This window comes from Protopterus annectens, chromosome 4.part1, assembly GCF_019279795.1.
Source record: "Protopterus annectens isolate FY-2018-M chromosome 4.part1, PAN1.0, whole genome shotgun sequence".
Taxonomy (NCBI): Eukaryota; Metazoa; Chordata; order Ceratodontiformes; family Protopteridae; genus Protopterus; species Protopterus annectens.
In genome coordinates, this window is record NC_056734.1 from 965,474,814 (window position 1) to 965,493,619 (window position 18,806).

The following is an 18,806-nucleotide window of genomic DNA, read 5'->3' on the forward strand; positions in this document are numbered from 1 at the left end:
CTGCCTTTCTCAATTGTGTGGGTATTGTTTTCCTTGGCGTGGTTACAAGTTACCTTTTTGAAGAATCCTTCCTTTTGAATGCTGTCCCGTCAGACCTTGTTTCCTCTTCCTCCTCCTCAGTCTTTGCTAGTATGTCTGGATCTCCAGAATGCCTATTTTCAAATGCCTATTCATCCCCGTTTCAGGAAATATTTGCATTTCTCTTTTTCTTCCTTGCCTTTTCAGTTATCTGCTTTGCTGTTTGGCCTCTCTGCTGTCCCAAATGCCACTCTCCTGTGATTGCTTTTTGCAGGATGAGGGGGGGGGAATACAAATTTTTCCTTACCTGGACAACCTACTCATTCAAGCTTCCTCTCCAGAGACTCTGCTTCAAAACCTCCATTATGTTGTTTGCCTGTTGCAAAGCCTTGGGTTTACAGTAAATTTCCAGAAATCATTCTTGACTCATCATGATCATGTTTTTTTTCTGGTGCAGGCTCCAGAACGTTGCTATGTTGATATCTCTGCCCCCCCCCAAGGCTTTGACTCTGATTGCCTTTTTTCAGTCCCTTCTTCCTCGGGTCTTTGCTACAGCTGGGAAGTTTCTAAGGGCGCTGGGTACATGGCTTCCACCGTTTCTATGTTTCCTCTAGCCAGGTTCCATATGAGGAAGCTGCAGTGGTTCCTAAAGTCAGTATGGCTTCAACATTCTCATCTTTTGGACTTTCTAGTTACTCTTTCTTCCATGCCTCAAGATAGAGCTTCAGTAGTGGATTCATCAACTGTCTCTCAATCCAGGGCTTCCTTTTCAGTCCCCAGTCACCTCGAAGGAACTTTTTTCAGATTTCTCAGACATCGGGTGGGGGTGCTTCTTTGGGCCCTCTAAAGGTTCAGGGCCTTTGGGCCCTTCATGAAAGGGAGGACTATATCAACATCAAGGAGATGAGAGCTCTCCTTCTTGCTCTTCAGGCCTTCTATACTCTATTGCTTCTAGGGCCTCTCAAAATCTTTACAGACATGGTTTTACCTCTTGTGCAGAGTAGCTCTTACAGTTTAGGATCTGGCTGAACAGTATCAGGTGACTCTTCAGTCTATTTATATTCCTTCAGAACAGAACATTGTGTCATAATGGATGCTTCACAGAGATGTTTTTCTGGACATTGTCCACCAGTGGGGTACTCCTCAGACCTTTTTGCCTCCCTCTAAACAGAGAACTTCCTCTCTCTTGCACAAGATTACCAAGTCCTCTGGCATGGAAGGTGGATGCCCTCTCTTTTTCTTGGAACGGGATGTTTCTTTATGCCTTCCCTACCTTTTCTCTCATACCAAGGGTCCTGTTCAAGATCAAACAGGACTCTCCTAAAATCTTGTTGGTGACTCTAATTTGACCCAGACAGCATTGGTTCCCCCTTCTTATGTACTTCATCAAGGGCAATCAACACAAGTTACCTCACAGGGTCAACCCACTCACACAAGACAGAGGATCTCTCAGCCATCCTCATTTGTACACTCTTCAACTAAGACTGTAGGTGATAGGGTTTTGATCCCTTTTAGGCACACTTTTTTTCCTGAGGCTGTGCTTTGGGTTCTGCAGGAGAACAGGAAACTCGCTAACAAGAAATCTTATTTATCCAAACAGAAGAGATTTTCTGTCTGGTGCATTGCTAATAAACAGGAGCCACTTTCTGTGGAAGTTCCTTTTTGTACTCTCTTGTGTGAATTGCTCCATGCTGTGTAAACATACTCTTCAGTTAAAGCTCACCTTTGGCTATTTCTGCATGTTTGCCTTTTTCTCCTCATTTGGCTTCTATGTTTGAGGTCAAACAATTTCTTAAAGGCATTCTTCATACTAGACCTCTCAGGAAGCCCATTCCTCCTTCCTGGGACCTTAATTTTGTTCTTGAAAAATTCACTTAGGCTCCTTTTGAGCTTGCAGCCTCAGCTTCCATACATTGCATTGCACTTGGAAGACTTTTCTTTATTGATCCTTACTTCAGTTAGCAGGGTGTCTGAGCTTTGGGCTCTTGTGGCTGTTCCTTCTTTTTTAGTTTTTAAAATGGACAGGGTGTTTCTTTGTACTAATCCTTCTGTTATGCCAAAGGTGGTTAATGAGTTGTCTCTTAATCAGATTAATCTTGCTAAGGCAGAAAGTAACTGTTTAAACTGAACAAGTGACAAAAGAGTCAAATTCATTCATTGAACCCCAACTCCACCCAGCAGTTATAGACACAATATCTGATAGCATACCTCTGAAATATCCTTGACTTTCACTCAAATTTTAGTGCTATCCCTCTTAATCGCTGCTAAAAAGTAAGATTTTCGGAGAAAAGATGATAAATTATACTTAGTAACAATAATTGGAGTTAGAAATGTAATTTCCTTCAAAAATGCATATTCCTTCACATTGTTTTATTCTGTCAGTGTGTTAATTGTACTAATAAAAGTGTCACTGATTATTTCTGAATTTGTCCCTAGTTTTGCTGAAGATTTGTCTGTGATTTGTTGAGAGTCTTGTGTGATGGATATTTCACCTCCACAGTCCACACAAACAAGTTAGCACAGATTAAATTAGCACAGATTAAAGTATGTCAGTCTGAGTTGCTCCACATAAATCAAAAAGTCAGAGAAATATTGTGTAAAATATTTGCCTGATCACTGCTGGCATCCCTGCAAAACATATCACTTATCTCACCTCAACTGTCCACACAAATTACAAAGCCATAAATATTGTCAAAATACCTGGTTGATCACTACAGGCAATAAAATAATGTAAAACTACTTATCCCACTACCATGCCACTACTCTGAACTATGCAGTGTCAGTGCTGCAACAGGTAGCACACTTGCCTTTTGTGCAGAAGGTTGTAGGTTCTATTCCCACACCAGGTAGATCAGTCACTGACACTGCAGTGTAACATAAGAGGGGTGCTGCATTCAAGAGTGTACTATCTTTCTAATGAGATGCTAAACTGAGGCCCCATCTCCTTGAGTTTCTGGTAGCTTACTTGACTGTAAAAGATCCCACACCATCTACCGAAAAGTGTAGGTTTTTTTTATTGATATATGCATTGCATATTATTTACATGTTTACATTACTTACAACTATTTACAAATCTCCATACATTATAAACTTCAATTTAAGAATTCCCCCAACTCTTTTATCCACATCCAAAACATCATTTTCTCCAGAATCTTTGTCAAAGTCCATTTTACATTGTATTTGATTTCATTTAGTCTCTCGTTCCATATAGTTCATGATACATAAAATGCTACTCTGTCCATTTGTTTCACTTCTTCCTGTTTCATGCACCATAATAACCTAATTCTATTATGTCCATATTTATTTGCTCAAATTTTATCAAACTTTTCACTCTGTTACGTTTACATATTCCTTTCCACAAATTATTAACTCTCTCATATTTCAAAAATATATGCTCAGTAGTCAAAATTTTCCAAATGTATTACATATTCTATCTTGCTTTTTCTTGTATTGCATGTTTGCCTTAACTGGCAATTTTCTAATAGACAATCTCCATAAAAATCATTACATTATTTAATCTTTTTATAATTATTCTATCCCATCATTATGGCTTTTTTCTTATCTATTTTTAAATCTTTCCATGGATCAGTGCAATAAAATACTTTCATAATATTTAAGTACATTTCCTTTCTATTTTTTTCACATATATTCTATTTTATTTTTCATAACACAATCTTGTTTTGGTGCACTTTCATTTCTTCATTCACAATGCTTTTATTTCTTTTTTAGCTTCCATTCCTTCCCACAATTCTTTGTATTTATAATACAGTACCATTTCTATCAAGCTTTTATTTTCCTTAATAATTCCTTTTAATACCTTATATAAAATGAAAGATGCTGCCTGCACTATTGGGTTTATTAAATCCAAGCCTCCTTGCTCTTCTTTCATATGCAAAGTCCCTCTCTTGACTGGATTCTATCTAGAGCCCTATATAAAAGAAAATATAATAGTCATTATTTCCTTTTTATATTTAATAAGAGTCCTATAGATGTTAGCATTATAATCAATTTTTCCTATTACCATGCTGTTCATGGTATACTTTTTTCCTATATGAAAAGCTATATGATTTCCAAAAAAATAGTCATATCCTTTACTTGTTGGTCCCTTATCCCATTGTTATCTATACTCATTCCTTCCAACTAGTATTCCCAATATAGCTATATATTTTTCTTTGAATTCAATACCTCCTATCATACCTTCAAAACCAAATCCTTTACTTTTCTCCTTATTTATACTTAAACTATTTTTTTTATTTATAAATTTAAATTTAATTTTACTTCTTCTATCCATACTTTATTTTTAACAATTAGTAAAATATCATCCACATAATTATACATTATTGGCTGTTGTACTTCTGTCATCATTTTGTATCCACCGCTACTTGACATTTTATTAATTTCCTTCACTAGTACATTCATAATTCATGAGAAAATTATACTAGTAGCTGGGCAGCCCTGCTTTATTCAACATTCTATTTTTATTTCTTCCGCAATCCACTAATTTACATTTAGTTTCACATAGTTCCTTTCATAAACTGATTTTATTGCTTGTAATATTTTTGCTTGCATTAAATGCCTGCAAAATTTACCACAATGATTTATAGACTAGACTCATAGACTAATACTAGGCTAATTGCCTTGTGGGACATTTTAAGCCTAGCCAATTACCCCATGTGAGAATCAAACCCTGCACCTTATGTTTGTAAGGCAAATACTTTAACCATTATGCCAATCGCCCACCCCTGAATATATTGAATATTATCATAGGTTTTACTTACATCCCCTATCATAACCTTCACTTCTACATTTTTATTTATGATCTCAATTATTTATCTTATTATCCATATTAACTCTTGACTTCCTTTTCATCTGACTAAATTTTGGTCATATATTCTATCAATTTTTTTGTAAACTTTGTTATTATTTTCATGAAAATTTTATAATCCATATCATTCAAAGTTATAGGTCTCCAATTTTTATCTCTTTATTTCCTTTTTTTAATATAAATTTTACAACTCCTGTACATATCTTTCTCTTTAATTCCACTTTCTAACCATTCATGACTTTTTGCCCCCCCATTTCTTTATACATACCATATTCAATTCCATCCAGTCCTGTTGCAGTATTCATGTTAATATATTTTAGAATTTAATTAATTTCTTTCCCAGTTATTTTTTTGGTCTAAATACTCATTATCTTTATTTAATTTTTCACCTTTATAAATTTGTTCTATATTTTCTTCTAACAAATAACCAATACATATTATTTAATTATTTCATGTATTCCTTCTTGCTGTCTTATTTTCTTACCTTCCTTATTCTTTAATTCTCTTATTATTTTTCCTTCTCTTATTATTTTACTCAAGTATAGTGCTACCTATTCTTTGTTTCTTTGTAAACAATATTTTTGTTTGTATAACACGTTCATTTTAATTTGATTCATTTTATATCTTTCTCTTGCTTTTTCATAAAAGGAATCTTTCTTCTCTAAGTCTCTGAATATTTCTTGACTTAATATCTTATATTTCTCTTTCTTTTCTTCCTTATACATTCTAAAAACAAGTTTTTATATTTCTCTTTAAAATTAAGCCACCAAACAGTCCAATTCTCATAAAACTATCCCGTATTCATATGCTTTTTCCGTATTTCCATAAGTTCTTTTTTCCCTAATTCTCTTTATTCCTTTTCCTATTTTTATATTTGCTTAATTTTCCTGTACTATTAAGTATGCAGGATTTTTATATAGCCCCATGCTCTGAAAATCCTGCATACTTAATTCCTTCTTCTTTAACTTTTAAACTATCAGATATTAAAAAATAATCAATTTCTGTCCTAATTTCATTCCTTTTTTTTTAGGTCCTGGGGTTATTCTCCCATACACTTAGCTTTCTGCTTCTCATAATTTATTTAACCATTTTACATCACAAGTGCTCTTATTTTTTCTTAAATTATATTACAGTTAAAATCTTCCACCACTATAATGTCCTTATTTACACAAACATATTCAAGAATATTTTTAAACATTTCCCTCTCTTTTTTGTTTTATATATATATATATATATATATATATATATATATATATATATAAAGCTATAATTCTATGCACATATTTTTCGATCTCAGATCTATTACCATAATTTGTCTTAGTTCTACTATGGTTATATTTATGTACATATGCCTGAGCATGTTTCTTTCCAAACTACAACACCATACCAAAATGTTTCAGTTTGTGTTCTTTCTTCCTCTGTTGATAATCTGTCTTCTAAAACAATAATATGTGCATCTACTGCAGCACACCATTGTAATATACCTCTTCTCCTCTGATTTTTCATGCTGTTCACATTTAAAGCTAATATTTTCAGCTTTTAGGAACAGTTAGTATAATACATTTTTATCCCTTTCCTTTTTTATTTTATTTTGTATAACTTCATTTTCATTTTCATTTTCTTGCACATTTATTTCACATTCTAGCCACAAATGACCAGTAATGGCACATTTTTGCACTTTGTCACATTTTTTGCATTATGCTCTATTTTACCACATAAATAACATCTTTTTTAATCACATCCATTGATTAAATGATCATTTTCCACAAAAATAACTTCTTTGGTTGAACCCTGCATTTCACAAAACCCCTATTACCAAGGACATTAATAATACTAGGTACATGCTTAACATTATCATTTTCAGTATTACTCCACATTCCCATCCCCAGTCCATAGTCCTCTTTCATCATATATTTTTGTAGTGCCCATTACTTCTTTACATATAGTTAACAAATGTTCTTTCAGTTCTTTTGCTTCAACTTTACATCTAAACTGGATCATTATTCTTTTTTTTTGTTTGTCTGTAAAAAGCTTGCACCACATATTCTGACCATGGATAAATATTTTTTCTTTTGTTCATATGCACCCAGAAAATTTCCATGGTCTGACCAGTCTCAAATATCAAGTCTCAAAAAGTCTCTTTTATTAATTAAATAAATGGTCTTACCTTTTTTGCTTTGACACTCAGAGGTGCTATGACAGAGTCCCAAACCTCATACCTGTCCAAGTTTTCTTCTTTTTACTGTTCAGATGTACTGCATACTACTTTTTCATTTCTTTTATTTCTTCTTAGTTCATTCTCCAATGGTTTGCACATATTTTGTGTCTCAGGAACTTTCTCTTCTCCTTTTTCTTCTTCTATTTTTCCATGACGTCACTCCATGAAATTGCTCCTCCCTTTTCCGGCTCACTGTAGTTTACAAAATAATCATCCCACAATGTCCCCCCCCACACCAGAATGGAGGGTTGTAATTATGGGTTTTTAAGAGGTTACTGTCTCTCCTTCATACAATCTCCTCTGAAAGTATTCATCTGAATACATCTCTGTTTCAGCTACAATCTCCTTTTCCTCCATTGTCACTGTTTTTTCTGCACCCACATCATCAGAATTGTACCATTTCAAGTACGTTTTCAGCAACTTTTATTCCAATTTCAGCAAAAGCCAAATCAGCCATGTTTTCTTCCTGGCTGCCTCCACGCCTGGACAGGAAACAGGAAGTAAGGATGTGTAACACACAAACTCTTCCCGCGACTACCAAGAGTCAAGGAAGTCCCCTGTTGCCCTCACCAAATTTTCCTTAGTAGTGTAAATGCAATCTCAGGTCTACCCAGAAAACCAGCTCCTAGCCTAGTGGGACTAACCTAGTCAACAAAAAGGATAAATAAAAAAAAAAAATAAACCAATAAAATCATCCACATAAAGCCAAAAAATTACCAAAATGTATCCAGTTGATCACTTGCAGCCTTATTTAAAAATAGTAGTAGCATTAACTCACAGCACAATGCTTTCATGTGTCCCTAATTTTGTAGAATGTCTCCAATTTTACTTGAAATATCTAATAATCATTCCTTGAGGCATGTCTGTGCACCTGTATTTCAGTATTGCTAGGTCTGTATTTCTGTGACCTCGTAACCTTAAAAAAATTGATTTACTTTGCAGCTGGAGCTGAGCACTGCCTCCACTGTTCCTGTGTGCGTCTTCCTATAAGGTGCAGTATTTATTTATTTATTAATTATAACAAAGAAACATTGGTCTAAAAAAGAGCACCTTTGCAAGAATGGCAAGCATGGCACGCTAAGTGATCATGTAGTTCTCCTAAGCATAAGGCCAGCCCTAGAAAAAGGTCCATCCAGATCAGCACTCTTGTCTAGTTAACAAATACACGTAAATTCAATAAATAAATAAATTCCCTTTTATGTAATTTGTAATTAAAAGTCTGTTATCACAAAGAAATTCTCTTCCGAAATGAACTTAGTAAGTCAGACCCATGGTGTTCATAGTTACCTCCACCCAAAGATGACATTATTAGTGTAGAAGATAAAATTGAAGAAACATGTATTCATAAAGCTGCTTAACAATAAGTAAGAATAATATAAACATCTTTGGTTTTATATAGATGTATATGCAGATAAGTAATTGATATGGGGGGGAGGATTTCAGAGAGTGGTAAGTTCCATTTTATCAGTTGAGGATCAAGCTGAATTATACAGGAAAGGAAAAGGTAATACTGATGATTGGGCATATGAAACTGGTGAAGGTGGGAAACCTTGATGAATTTCCAATAGATTTTCACAAAATGCTGAATATATATTTGGTGGAAGTTATGGTTTATGTATTTAGGGAATATAATGGCTAAACGAGTGGCCCCTGTCACCGTGAGGGAGGTGGTAAAGTTTTACCTGAAGAAAAGGGTGATCTGGGGAACAGAACACATCTTTTACACAATCTCTTTATGCAATCCTAACATGGAATTGTTTGTGATGGCTTTAATAAGTGGTCAAAGGTAAGGATTCTGAAGTAGTTGCAGATACCCCGACATGATTTGTTAAAGATGGAGCCTTCACTGATAACCTGAGGTTATTGCGCAAGATTATAAAGTGGTCAGAAATGGAGGGGACATGGTTGGCTGAAGCAGTATCCATAGACATTCTAGAAACCTTTGATACTGTCAATTTTTATTTCATCTTAGTGGCTTCCCCAAAGCACATAATGGGAACTGTCAGAGCAGTTTAGACTTGTACATGGTACAAGACAAGGGTGCTCAGTGTCACCTTTTTTATTTTAAGTAGTAGTGGAAAAGATGGTGCAAAAAATAACCATTTTGAAGGCCTGGAGAAGAATGACAGTAGAAGCAGTATAAATCTATTTGTGTGTGATGGTATGTTACTGTGTGCAGGTATGTTAGATGCTGTCACGCAATTACCAGCCAAAGGAACCAGTGGTTATTAAGGCTGAGTCAAGGAAAGGGGGAGATGTTAGGACTGTCTTGCTAATAGAGAAGTATAAATTGCTTAGAGGTGAGGAGGCACATGTCATTGATCAAAATTAAAAGAAAGAATTGGGTGAGTTAAATAAAAAGTTAATGCTGTTCTGGATAGGTGGTATGATAAAATTAATACCTTGGCAAGTACACTTGAGGTTATTAGAGTAGCAGTGACAGGATTGGTGCTTTAACTGCTAAGACATGTTGGGGTCAGTCCAAAAGATAAGATAATTTTGGAGGTAGAGAATGTGAGAGAGAGATTTTTTTGTGGAAATGGAAAAGTGCGTAGGGTAAAAGCATACTAAGGGTAAGCTAGTGGTCAAGACAATTGGGAATGTCTATTTTTAGCAGATATGTAGCAGTACTTTGGAGTAGGAGGAAAAGAGACAAATGGGTAGTTTTGAAAAGCAGGATCAGAGAGATACTGGCAGTAAAGTTAGTAAAAGGTTAGGCAGTAGTGTGATATCTGGCATCACAAACAAACATAAACTCTGAAGTCTAGTAGAAGGTAATGGAAAAGGCCTTTGGTGAAAATCTAGATGAGATGACATCGGAATACACTTCAGGCTTTTCAGCTGATGATAGAAAGGTTTAGGTTAGGTAATGGAGACCGGTTTGTTTACATAGCCTTGCAAGCCAGATGGTATTCCCTGAACAAAGCTATGCTATGTGTCCACCAGTGGAGGGCAGAGGACATTTTAAATCTGGGATGTTTTGTTGCAAATTGGAGATTGTGGATTATGAGGCTGTCTATAAAAACTGTGAGGAAAAAGGAGATGGTTTTAGAAGCTGAGAGAAAGGTAGATTAGAGGAAAGAAAAGAGGAGAAGCAATGACTTGTGAGAAGAAGATTGATATGTAGTCAGTAAGCTTAAAAATGTGATTACAGCTTTTGAACTAGAAATTAGAGCAGTGCATTGCATTGCAGGGATAAAGCAGCTAGAATCTGCCACATAACACAAGCACTCGGGTCACTCCACGGCAAGTACAAATATGACACAGTCATTGTCCATGCTGGTGTGAACGACCTGAGACGTACCTCCCTGGACTACATGAAAAGAGACATAGAGGAGCTCTCTGATTATGTAGCCCAGGCAGGTATGACCCTAACCCTGAGCAGTATCCTTCCTTCACCAAGAATGATGCCACAATATAGAGACAAGATGATCAGCTTTAACAATTGGCTTAATGTCTGGTGTCATTCAAAGGGGATCCAGTGTCTGTCTGCCTGGGATGACATGCTTGACAAGCCACGCTGCTTCGCAAGGGACGGCTTGCACCTGTCACCCCTGGGATTCCGGATATTGGCTAAGGCTCTTGCCACCCCCATAGTGCCTTTTTAGGCAAGGCTCAAATTCTAAACCTACCACCCTAGAAAAAAAAATGGGAAGAAACTGAGAGTAATGCTGCTCAATGCCAGAAGTCTAAATCTCAAAATGCACGCACTTGAGGCCCTTCTCAGTATGGAGAACATTGATGTCTGTGCTGTAAATGAAACCTGGTTCAAGGCTCCTGAGAGCACCCCGGCACTATTAGGTTTTACCTCATATCATGCGTTCCGGCCCCAAAACCCGGACCACACCACAAAAGGAGGGGGTGTATCCATATTCATAAAGGATACCCACACCTCCAGGTTGGTGGCAACGCACGGCTTCGAAACCATCCAGGTGCAACTAACCATAGGCAAAACTGCTCTACAAATTGTAGCATGCTACAGGCCACCCTCTCAAACTCAGGAACCCCACACAGCCTTCCTGAAGACACTGGAGGGTATAAATGTATCTCCAAACACCATCATATTGGGTGACTTCAACTACCCGAATATAGACTAGGAACATTACTCAAGCCCTAACTTTCTAGCCCAACGGTTCCTGGAGTTCATAAATTCAAATGCCATGGAACAGCTAGTCACTGTTCCCACGAGAGGAGAAAATATACTAGATCTCATTGTCACAAACATGGGGACAAAATGCTCCACACCGAAGTATATCCCTCATTGGTGAGATCTGATCATAAACTAATCTCACTGGAAATCCACATCCCGCCCCACCCCAAACAAAAAGACCATAGTGAAGAACTTCTCTAAAGCAAACTTCACACTACTCAAGACTGGTGTGGTATCCTTCAAGGCCCCTGAGCCAGAGGAAACCACAACCCAAGCTGCGGAAGCCCTTACAAATGCCTTCTATGAACACCTCCAGGACTGCATGGATCAGGCAATCCCAAATAAAACCAAGACTCTTTCCACAAAGGGCAAACGTCCAGTCTGGTGGACCCCAGCCATTAACAAACTTTACAATAAGAGGAGAAAGCTATTACATGATAGAACAAAATCCATAAAAGGGAAGTCACCCCTGATCATTATTAGTAAAAATTACGAGCACTCATAAAATCAACTAAGGCCAATTTTGAGAGAAAAATTGCCATGGATTCAAAGGACAATCATAAGGCCTTTTTCAGCTATGTTAGGAACCTGGGTGGAAACTCCCAGATATGCTCAGAATTAGTCCAAAATGATACAAAAATCACTGAACCCACAGACATTGCCAACATACTGGCAGACAGGTTCAGTGCAAACTTCACCCCCCTCTCCCCCCCAAAGGAGAGATAACTATCCCAGCCGAGTGTAGCCTCCCGGACATCTCAAATGCGCAGGTGAAAGCTGCTCTCTCTAAAGCTAAAAACACAGCATCAATGGGACCGGATGGTGTCCCCGGCTGTGTGTTACACGAGCTAAATGAGGAATTAACCCCGCACATAAGGCAGCTGTTTAATCTCAGCCTTACCACAGGATACGTGCCCAAGGAGTGGCGTGCGGCAACTGTGGTCCCACTCCACAAAGGCGGCGCCTCACGGACCCTGGTAATTACCGCCCCATAAGCTTAACAAGTCTAGTCTGCAAAGCTATGGAGAGGATCATAATGGAGCTCATAAACAAAGATATAGGGGACTTGCAGACATTGGACCCGACCCAGTTTGGCTTTGTCAAGGGAAGATCATGCCTTTTGAACTTGGTCGACTTCTTGAAACAGTCACCAAGGCCATTGATGAGGAAAGGCAGTCCATACAGCCTACCTTGACCTTGCAAAGGCTTTCGACACAATACCCCACTCGGGTATTGTAGAAAAACTTACCAGCTTAAATGTAAACCCATATGTCACAAGATGGGTTGCAAACTGGCTTAAGGACAGAACCCACAGGGTTAGAGTTGCTGGCGCTGTGTCAGACTCCAAGCCGGACACAAGTGGTGTCCCACAGGGCTCGGTCCTTGGCCCCTATTGTTTGGCATCTACTTCTCAGAAGTACAGGCCAGCATGGGAGGACTTTGGCTGACAAAGTTTGCAGACGACTGCAAACTGGGCCATAGTGGAAAGTGCATCGGACACGGATATCCTTCAGAAGGGACTCACGGAAACAGATAGCTGGTGCCAGAGCCATGGCCTGAAGTTAAACGCCAAAAATGTATAGTCATACCCTTCGGGAAAAACAAGGTAACCCCAAGCTACCATATAGGTGGCAATCCACTAAGCACAGAAGAGGTCATCAGGGACCTGGGGACCCAGGTTGACAGTGGCCTTTCTTTTGACACTCACATTGCTAAAGTGGTTAGAAAGACCTTCTACATTGCCCACCTGATCATGAAGGGATTCACATCCAGATCTAGTGAGGTCATTGTTACCTGTACTCTTCACTTATCAGACCAATGATCGAGTACAATGCCCCATTCGGGATGTATCTCACCCGACATCTGCAGCAATTGGAGAGACCCCAAAAGTTCCTCACCAAAAGGATAAAGGGACTCCAAAATCTGTCATATGCTGCCAGATTGAAGAAACTCCAGCTCTATTCAGTCGCATACCGTCTGCTCAGAGGTGACATGTGCCTGACATACAAGGCCATGTCCAACCCGGAATTAATGGACATGCTCCACCTCAAAAAATCCAAATCCACCAAAACCACTAGAGCAAGCGACTTAAACCTTAGCACGGATATAAATAGGACGTGCTGGAGGGATAGATTTATCACTCAGAGACTCCCTATGCTGTGGAATAAAATCCCGGTCCATGTGAGGCAGAGCACCTCGCTGACTCTGTTCAAGAGAAATCTAGACCTGTGGATGGGAGATCGTAGGTTTACCCCGGGAATCATCTCTGTGTCACTGCTGGACAGAGGCACAACAAACTAATGGGCACAGTATTTTTTCATATCCACAAAAATTTGGGCTAGGCTTATAAATGCCTTAGGGCAGATAGCCTAGTATAAACCTATGAACCTATGGTGGTGATATGGGGAAGGAAGCCAGTAATGTCCCTGTGTAGTTAGAATGCATTTAAGTGCCTACATTTTGTGAAGTTCTTCATGGCTATTGAGGATTGGTTTATGGTAAGGACGATGACACATTTTAGATATTCTGTTTATATGAAGTAGAAAGGGAGGAAAAGCTGGAAGAAGATGAAAGAGTGGAGGTACAATGCACAGGATCATTGATTAAGAAATTGCTAAGACTCCTGGCTGAGCTGAAGAGAAAAATATACTAAACTGAGTAATGAAGTTAATCAGATGCAGACGGTCAGAAAAATAGGGAGAGAGATTAGGGAGACATTGGGCAACATGGGCAAGCTTCCATATTGTAAGGCTGGTATTACGACTGATTGGTAAGAATGGTGTGGTAGAGATTTTTCTTTAGCTTGATCAAGGTAGGTTTTTCTCTATGTAGGAAAAAGTGTGTGTGTGTGTGTGTGTGTGTGTCTGTCTGTCTAGGGGGTTAATCCCTGTATCATTAATTCTGTATTTATTTTGTCAGAATAGTGCTATTTGCTATGTACCTGTAAGACATAAGATTTAATAAACATGAGGTTTTCTGATAAGTAGTTGTGGGAATTTAGTCATGAGCAGGAGCTAACAGATGGAGGGATATGTTGTTAATTATTTCTACTTTATATGGGGCTCAAGAAGGAAATGGTGACAAGGTTAAATTTGGGTATAGTCCATCTATAATTTTCTAAATGCCATGATGTGATACCTAGACAGTGTTCTCCTGACAGCCTCTGTTGTGGAGGATGGGTTGGATTTCTTGTCTTTTTTTGCTCACTAATTACTAGGTGCCGTCACACACATGCATGTGCACACAGACACACACACACACACACATATATTATTACAAGGTGAAGTACTGCCATTATATTGAAATGAGTCTGGGATAATTAGTTAAAATGTATAAAAGCTTAAAAATGAAAGTAACTGCAGATTTCTGTGGGCCTTATTAAACAGGGCTTGAAAAGTAATGCAAACACTTATGGCTAATCTTTGAAAATAAAAATCACAAGGCACTGCTGAGTACCAGCCAAGAGACTATAAATAACAGGTGGTAATCCAAAAAGAACTTTATTTAAAAAAAAGCACACAAAAAATAAATAAAGCATAAAATGTATTAACTAAATCTCTGCATTTTTCATCCTACAAGCTCTGCCTTTTTCAAATGTACAAACACAAATGATCCAGCCTGAATAAATGCATACTATTCCCTCCAAAAATCAGATTGAGCCACCAATCATGTTACAGGAGCAATTAAAAGTTGATTAAAAAGTTAGCAATACAAAAACCTTAGTCCTTAAAAAAAGTGTTAAAATAATACAATAAATTGTAAAAATCTCAAATCCATTCCCAAGCAGTTAAATCTTATTCCCTATTAAAATTTGCATATTAAAACAAGCTACATGAAAAAAAAAAAATGCTGTTAAAAGCCACATAAATACATGATGGCGCTAGTGACAGCTAATTGGACATTGTGTTCAAAAACCTAAATTACAGCAATGTACAACAAAATTAAATAAAGACAGATGTTAAAACCCAAAGATGTGTAACACTATAGACTAGAAAATGAAGTACTAACATGTTCATATAGAATATAATATAAAAATGCGTCAAAAAATCGTCCTATAATTTAAGTGGAATATGAATTAAACCCACTTGTTCTATCAAACTTTTGTGTAGAACATCAGTGATTTGTACTATCCAAACCTATAGCCTAGCTGCCCTCAATTTAATGCTAGGAGCTAGGAAAATATTATCATTAAGACCAGGTGGTCTATTCGTTTCTAGGATGAACTGCCAAATACACTTCTCTGTACTATATCCTTGTTTTACATGGCCCCCCCCTTGGATCTTTAATGATTTCTTCTAGTACAAAAACATGAAACTAGATTCACTACATTTAATTTGATGTCTCTATAGAATATTCTTTTCTTCCTTTTTCTTAGTCTCATACATGTATTCATAGATTTATTTTCTGTATGTTCCATCTTCCCTAAATAAAAGGAGTTACATTTTCTAGAAAGGGCAAGATAAATCACCCATTCACTGTTAGAATTATAATAACTATTTATTTATTGCTGGTAAGGACAAAAGAATACAAAGACATAATCTCCATTGGAGTTACATGGACATTGTGCACAGGCTTGTACTAGTAGAATTCTTGTTACATTCTAAAATCTCCTTGATATTCTGCCCTTTTCTAAGCACACATTTTGTAGGGTCTGTAAAAAGGTTGTCCAAGTCTGAAAAACAAGCAAATCTATTCCAGTTCTTATAAATTACCCCCTTAATAAGTGAAGCATCACTGCTGAAATTCATAACAAAGCACTATTAAAATTATCCTTCTGTTCTACCTTTAAGACCACCTCTTGATCCTCTGTCTGCATCTCGCCTTCCCTTCGTATTTCCTCCTTACCAAAAATAGGAGCAAATCTTTCCTTCCTCCCTTCACTAACTTCTTGGAAAACATCATCTAATAATTTAGAAGGGTAATTTCTATCCAAAAACATCCTTCAGAAACTGATCCAAAACGTAAAGAACAAGAAACCAGCCAACAAAACACAAAAGGCTGTGGATAAAAACAGACTGTTCAAGATGAGGGAAGTTAAAAAAAAATCAATGAATCGCATAGGCACCAAATACAAATTAACATGGAAAAACAAGTGCACTTCCAAATGGTTCAGAAAGCACCACAATATCAAGTCCAATAAGTTTAAAAAGTTTTTTTAATAAGCGCTTTTGTCCTTCTAATAAGAATTTCATCAGATAAAAACAATCCAAAAACAGGCAGAATTTATAATAAGTGAAAAAAACATAATAAAAACATCAGAACACCACACGCCCTTATTCTTACCAATCATTTTCAAGGACTCTTATATAAATTTGTTTCCTTTCTATTTCTAATCAGGTTTTCCAATATAAAAACATTGGCATTTACAGCAAAGAGCACAATATATGACTTTTTCAGAAGCACAATTGTATTTCCCCCAAAGTACCACATCATTGTTGTTATTGCACACTGTACTACATTCATAAATATACTTACAAAAATTACATACCCCGCATTTCCTCATAATGCCATCCCCCTTAGAAGTCCTAGGCTTTTTTCAAAAATATTCTTAAAATGCCTACCCTTTTTGTATACCATTAATGGAAATTCACCCACGTGCAATCTAATGTTCCTATTATTGCTCAGAATTACCCACGTTTTCTGTAAAATACTTTTAATTTGATAACTATATTATATTTTGTTATGAATGAACTCCTAAAGTCATCTCTGCTACTGGTGGTACCAACCAACTCACTACCACCAAAACCATGCGTTTCATTTTCCTTTTCAGACAACAGTGGTGCAAAGTATCTCCTTTCCCTCTAACATAATTCTGTTAACAAATTCCATTGGGTAACCTCTACTTAAAAAAGTCTGAGGCTGTCACACTCATCTAAAAAGAGTCCATGGTGGAAACCATGCTGCCCTTTAACAATAGCCTTCTTTTGTTTTAACGGGTGTGCACTGGAGACGTGTAAGAAACTGTTAGAATAAGTTTCTTTTCTAAATAATTTTCATTGTCTTTAAAAAGCCACACATCTAAAAAGGCTATACTACTAGAGTCAATGTTATGGGTGAACTTCAGAAAATTGCTGGTAGTATTAATATAAGACACAAATTCATCTATTTTAGCCCTTGGTCCATCCCATAAAGTAAACAAGTCATCCAAAAAATGGGTATAAATTAAAAAAAATGGTCATATATGGACTCAAGCACATAGTTCTTCTCCCATTGTAAAACTACAATGTTGGCGGATGAGCCCCCACATGCTGATCCCATCGCTACACCCTCTTGCTTTAGATAAATCTCATTATCAAATAAAATAAAGTTGTTCTTTAAAACCAGTTCCATCAATTGATTGAAATGAGTGACACAGTTGTGTTCTAAACCTTTCCTCATATAGGTATTCACGAAACCATTCAACACCAATGTTATGTAGGATAACAGAATAAAGGTATTTTATATCTGTAGTAACAGAGATGTGTGTGTCCTTAAAGGGTATTTTGTTAATCATTTTCAAAAAAAATCCCAGGAATATTTACAAATATGTGTTTCACTGGAAATAAATCCTTCAACTTTGTCTAAAAACATAGCAGTAGGGTGTTAACTGAGCCTTTTGCATCCTCTATTGGGCACATAGGGAGTTGGAGAAGGTCCTTGTGTAATTTGGGGAAACCAAACATAACAGAAATCTTTGGATAAAGTACAGAAAGATAATTCATCTATAGAAATTGAACCTTCTACAAACAAATCCTGAAGTTCATTCCTTATTCTTCTATATGCACCATTCAGCTTATTCATTTATAATTTTAAATACGATTTATCCCCTAAAATTTCTTTCATCTTGTTGGTAGTTATAGGGTTGGAAGGCTTTTTGAAGCCGAGGTACCAGAATAATCAGTAAAGTGTGGATATTCATTCTCTTCAGTGTCTCCGGTGTTTTTTTGCAAACAGTTTCTTTGTTGGTGTTTTTATTTTTAATCAGAATTGTTCATAATAACAACCCCTCCCCCCTTATCAGGTTTCATAATTCTAACATCCTTTAATTTTTGTTTCAGTTCACTCAGCATAGTGGTTTCAACTTTAAGACTGTACTCATATAACCTACCCTGTTTAGAGAAGGTATTGCGTGTGTCAAGTTCACACACCCTTTCATACACCTGATTGATAGGAAGGAGAGGGGGGTTGTAAGTACTAGAAAGAGAAAGGGGGTTAATAAATTTATCTGATGTACAATTTGGAAAAAAAACATGTAAATTCAATTTGCCTGTATACTGTTTTAAATCCATAATAACAGTAGCGGTGGTGCAGCGGTTAGCATTGTTGCCTCACAGCAAGAGGTTCTCCCGTTCGATTCTCGGCTGGAGTGCCTTCTGTGTGGAGTCTGCATGTCCTCCCCATGGTCGAGTGATGTTAAAGACATGCAGGTAGGTGCGAGCATGAATGGGTGTGCCTTCCTTGAAGGTTGGGTGTTGGGCTGGCAACTTGGCACTGTAAAAATTTACTGCCAATCATTAGTGGACCAGAGTTCCATTGTGGTGACCCCTAACTGGGAAAAGCCGAAAGACATTACTTTTAATAACAGTAGCCACATCAGTAGGATTGCGTGGTACAAA

At 37.1% G+C, this 18,806-nt stretch overlaps 1 protein-coding gene across 2 annotated transcripts in view; it reads left to right on the plus strand.

Moving 5' to 3' along the window:
* The window catches only part of ECEL1 (endothelin converting enzyme like 1), a 2,857,191-nt gene that overhangs the window by 390,284 nt on the left and 2,448,101 nt on the right, over positions 1-18,806 (plus strand). The window lies entirely within an intron of this gene.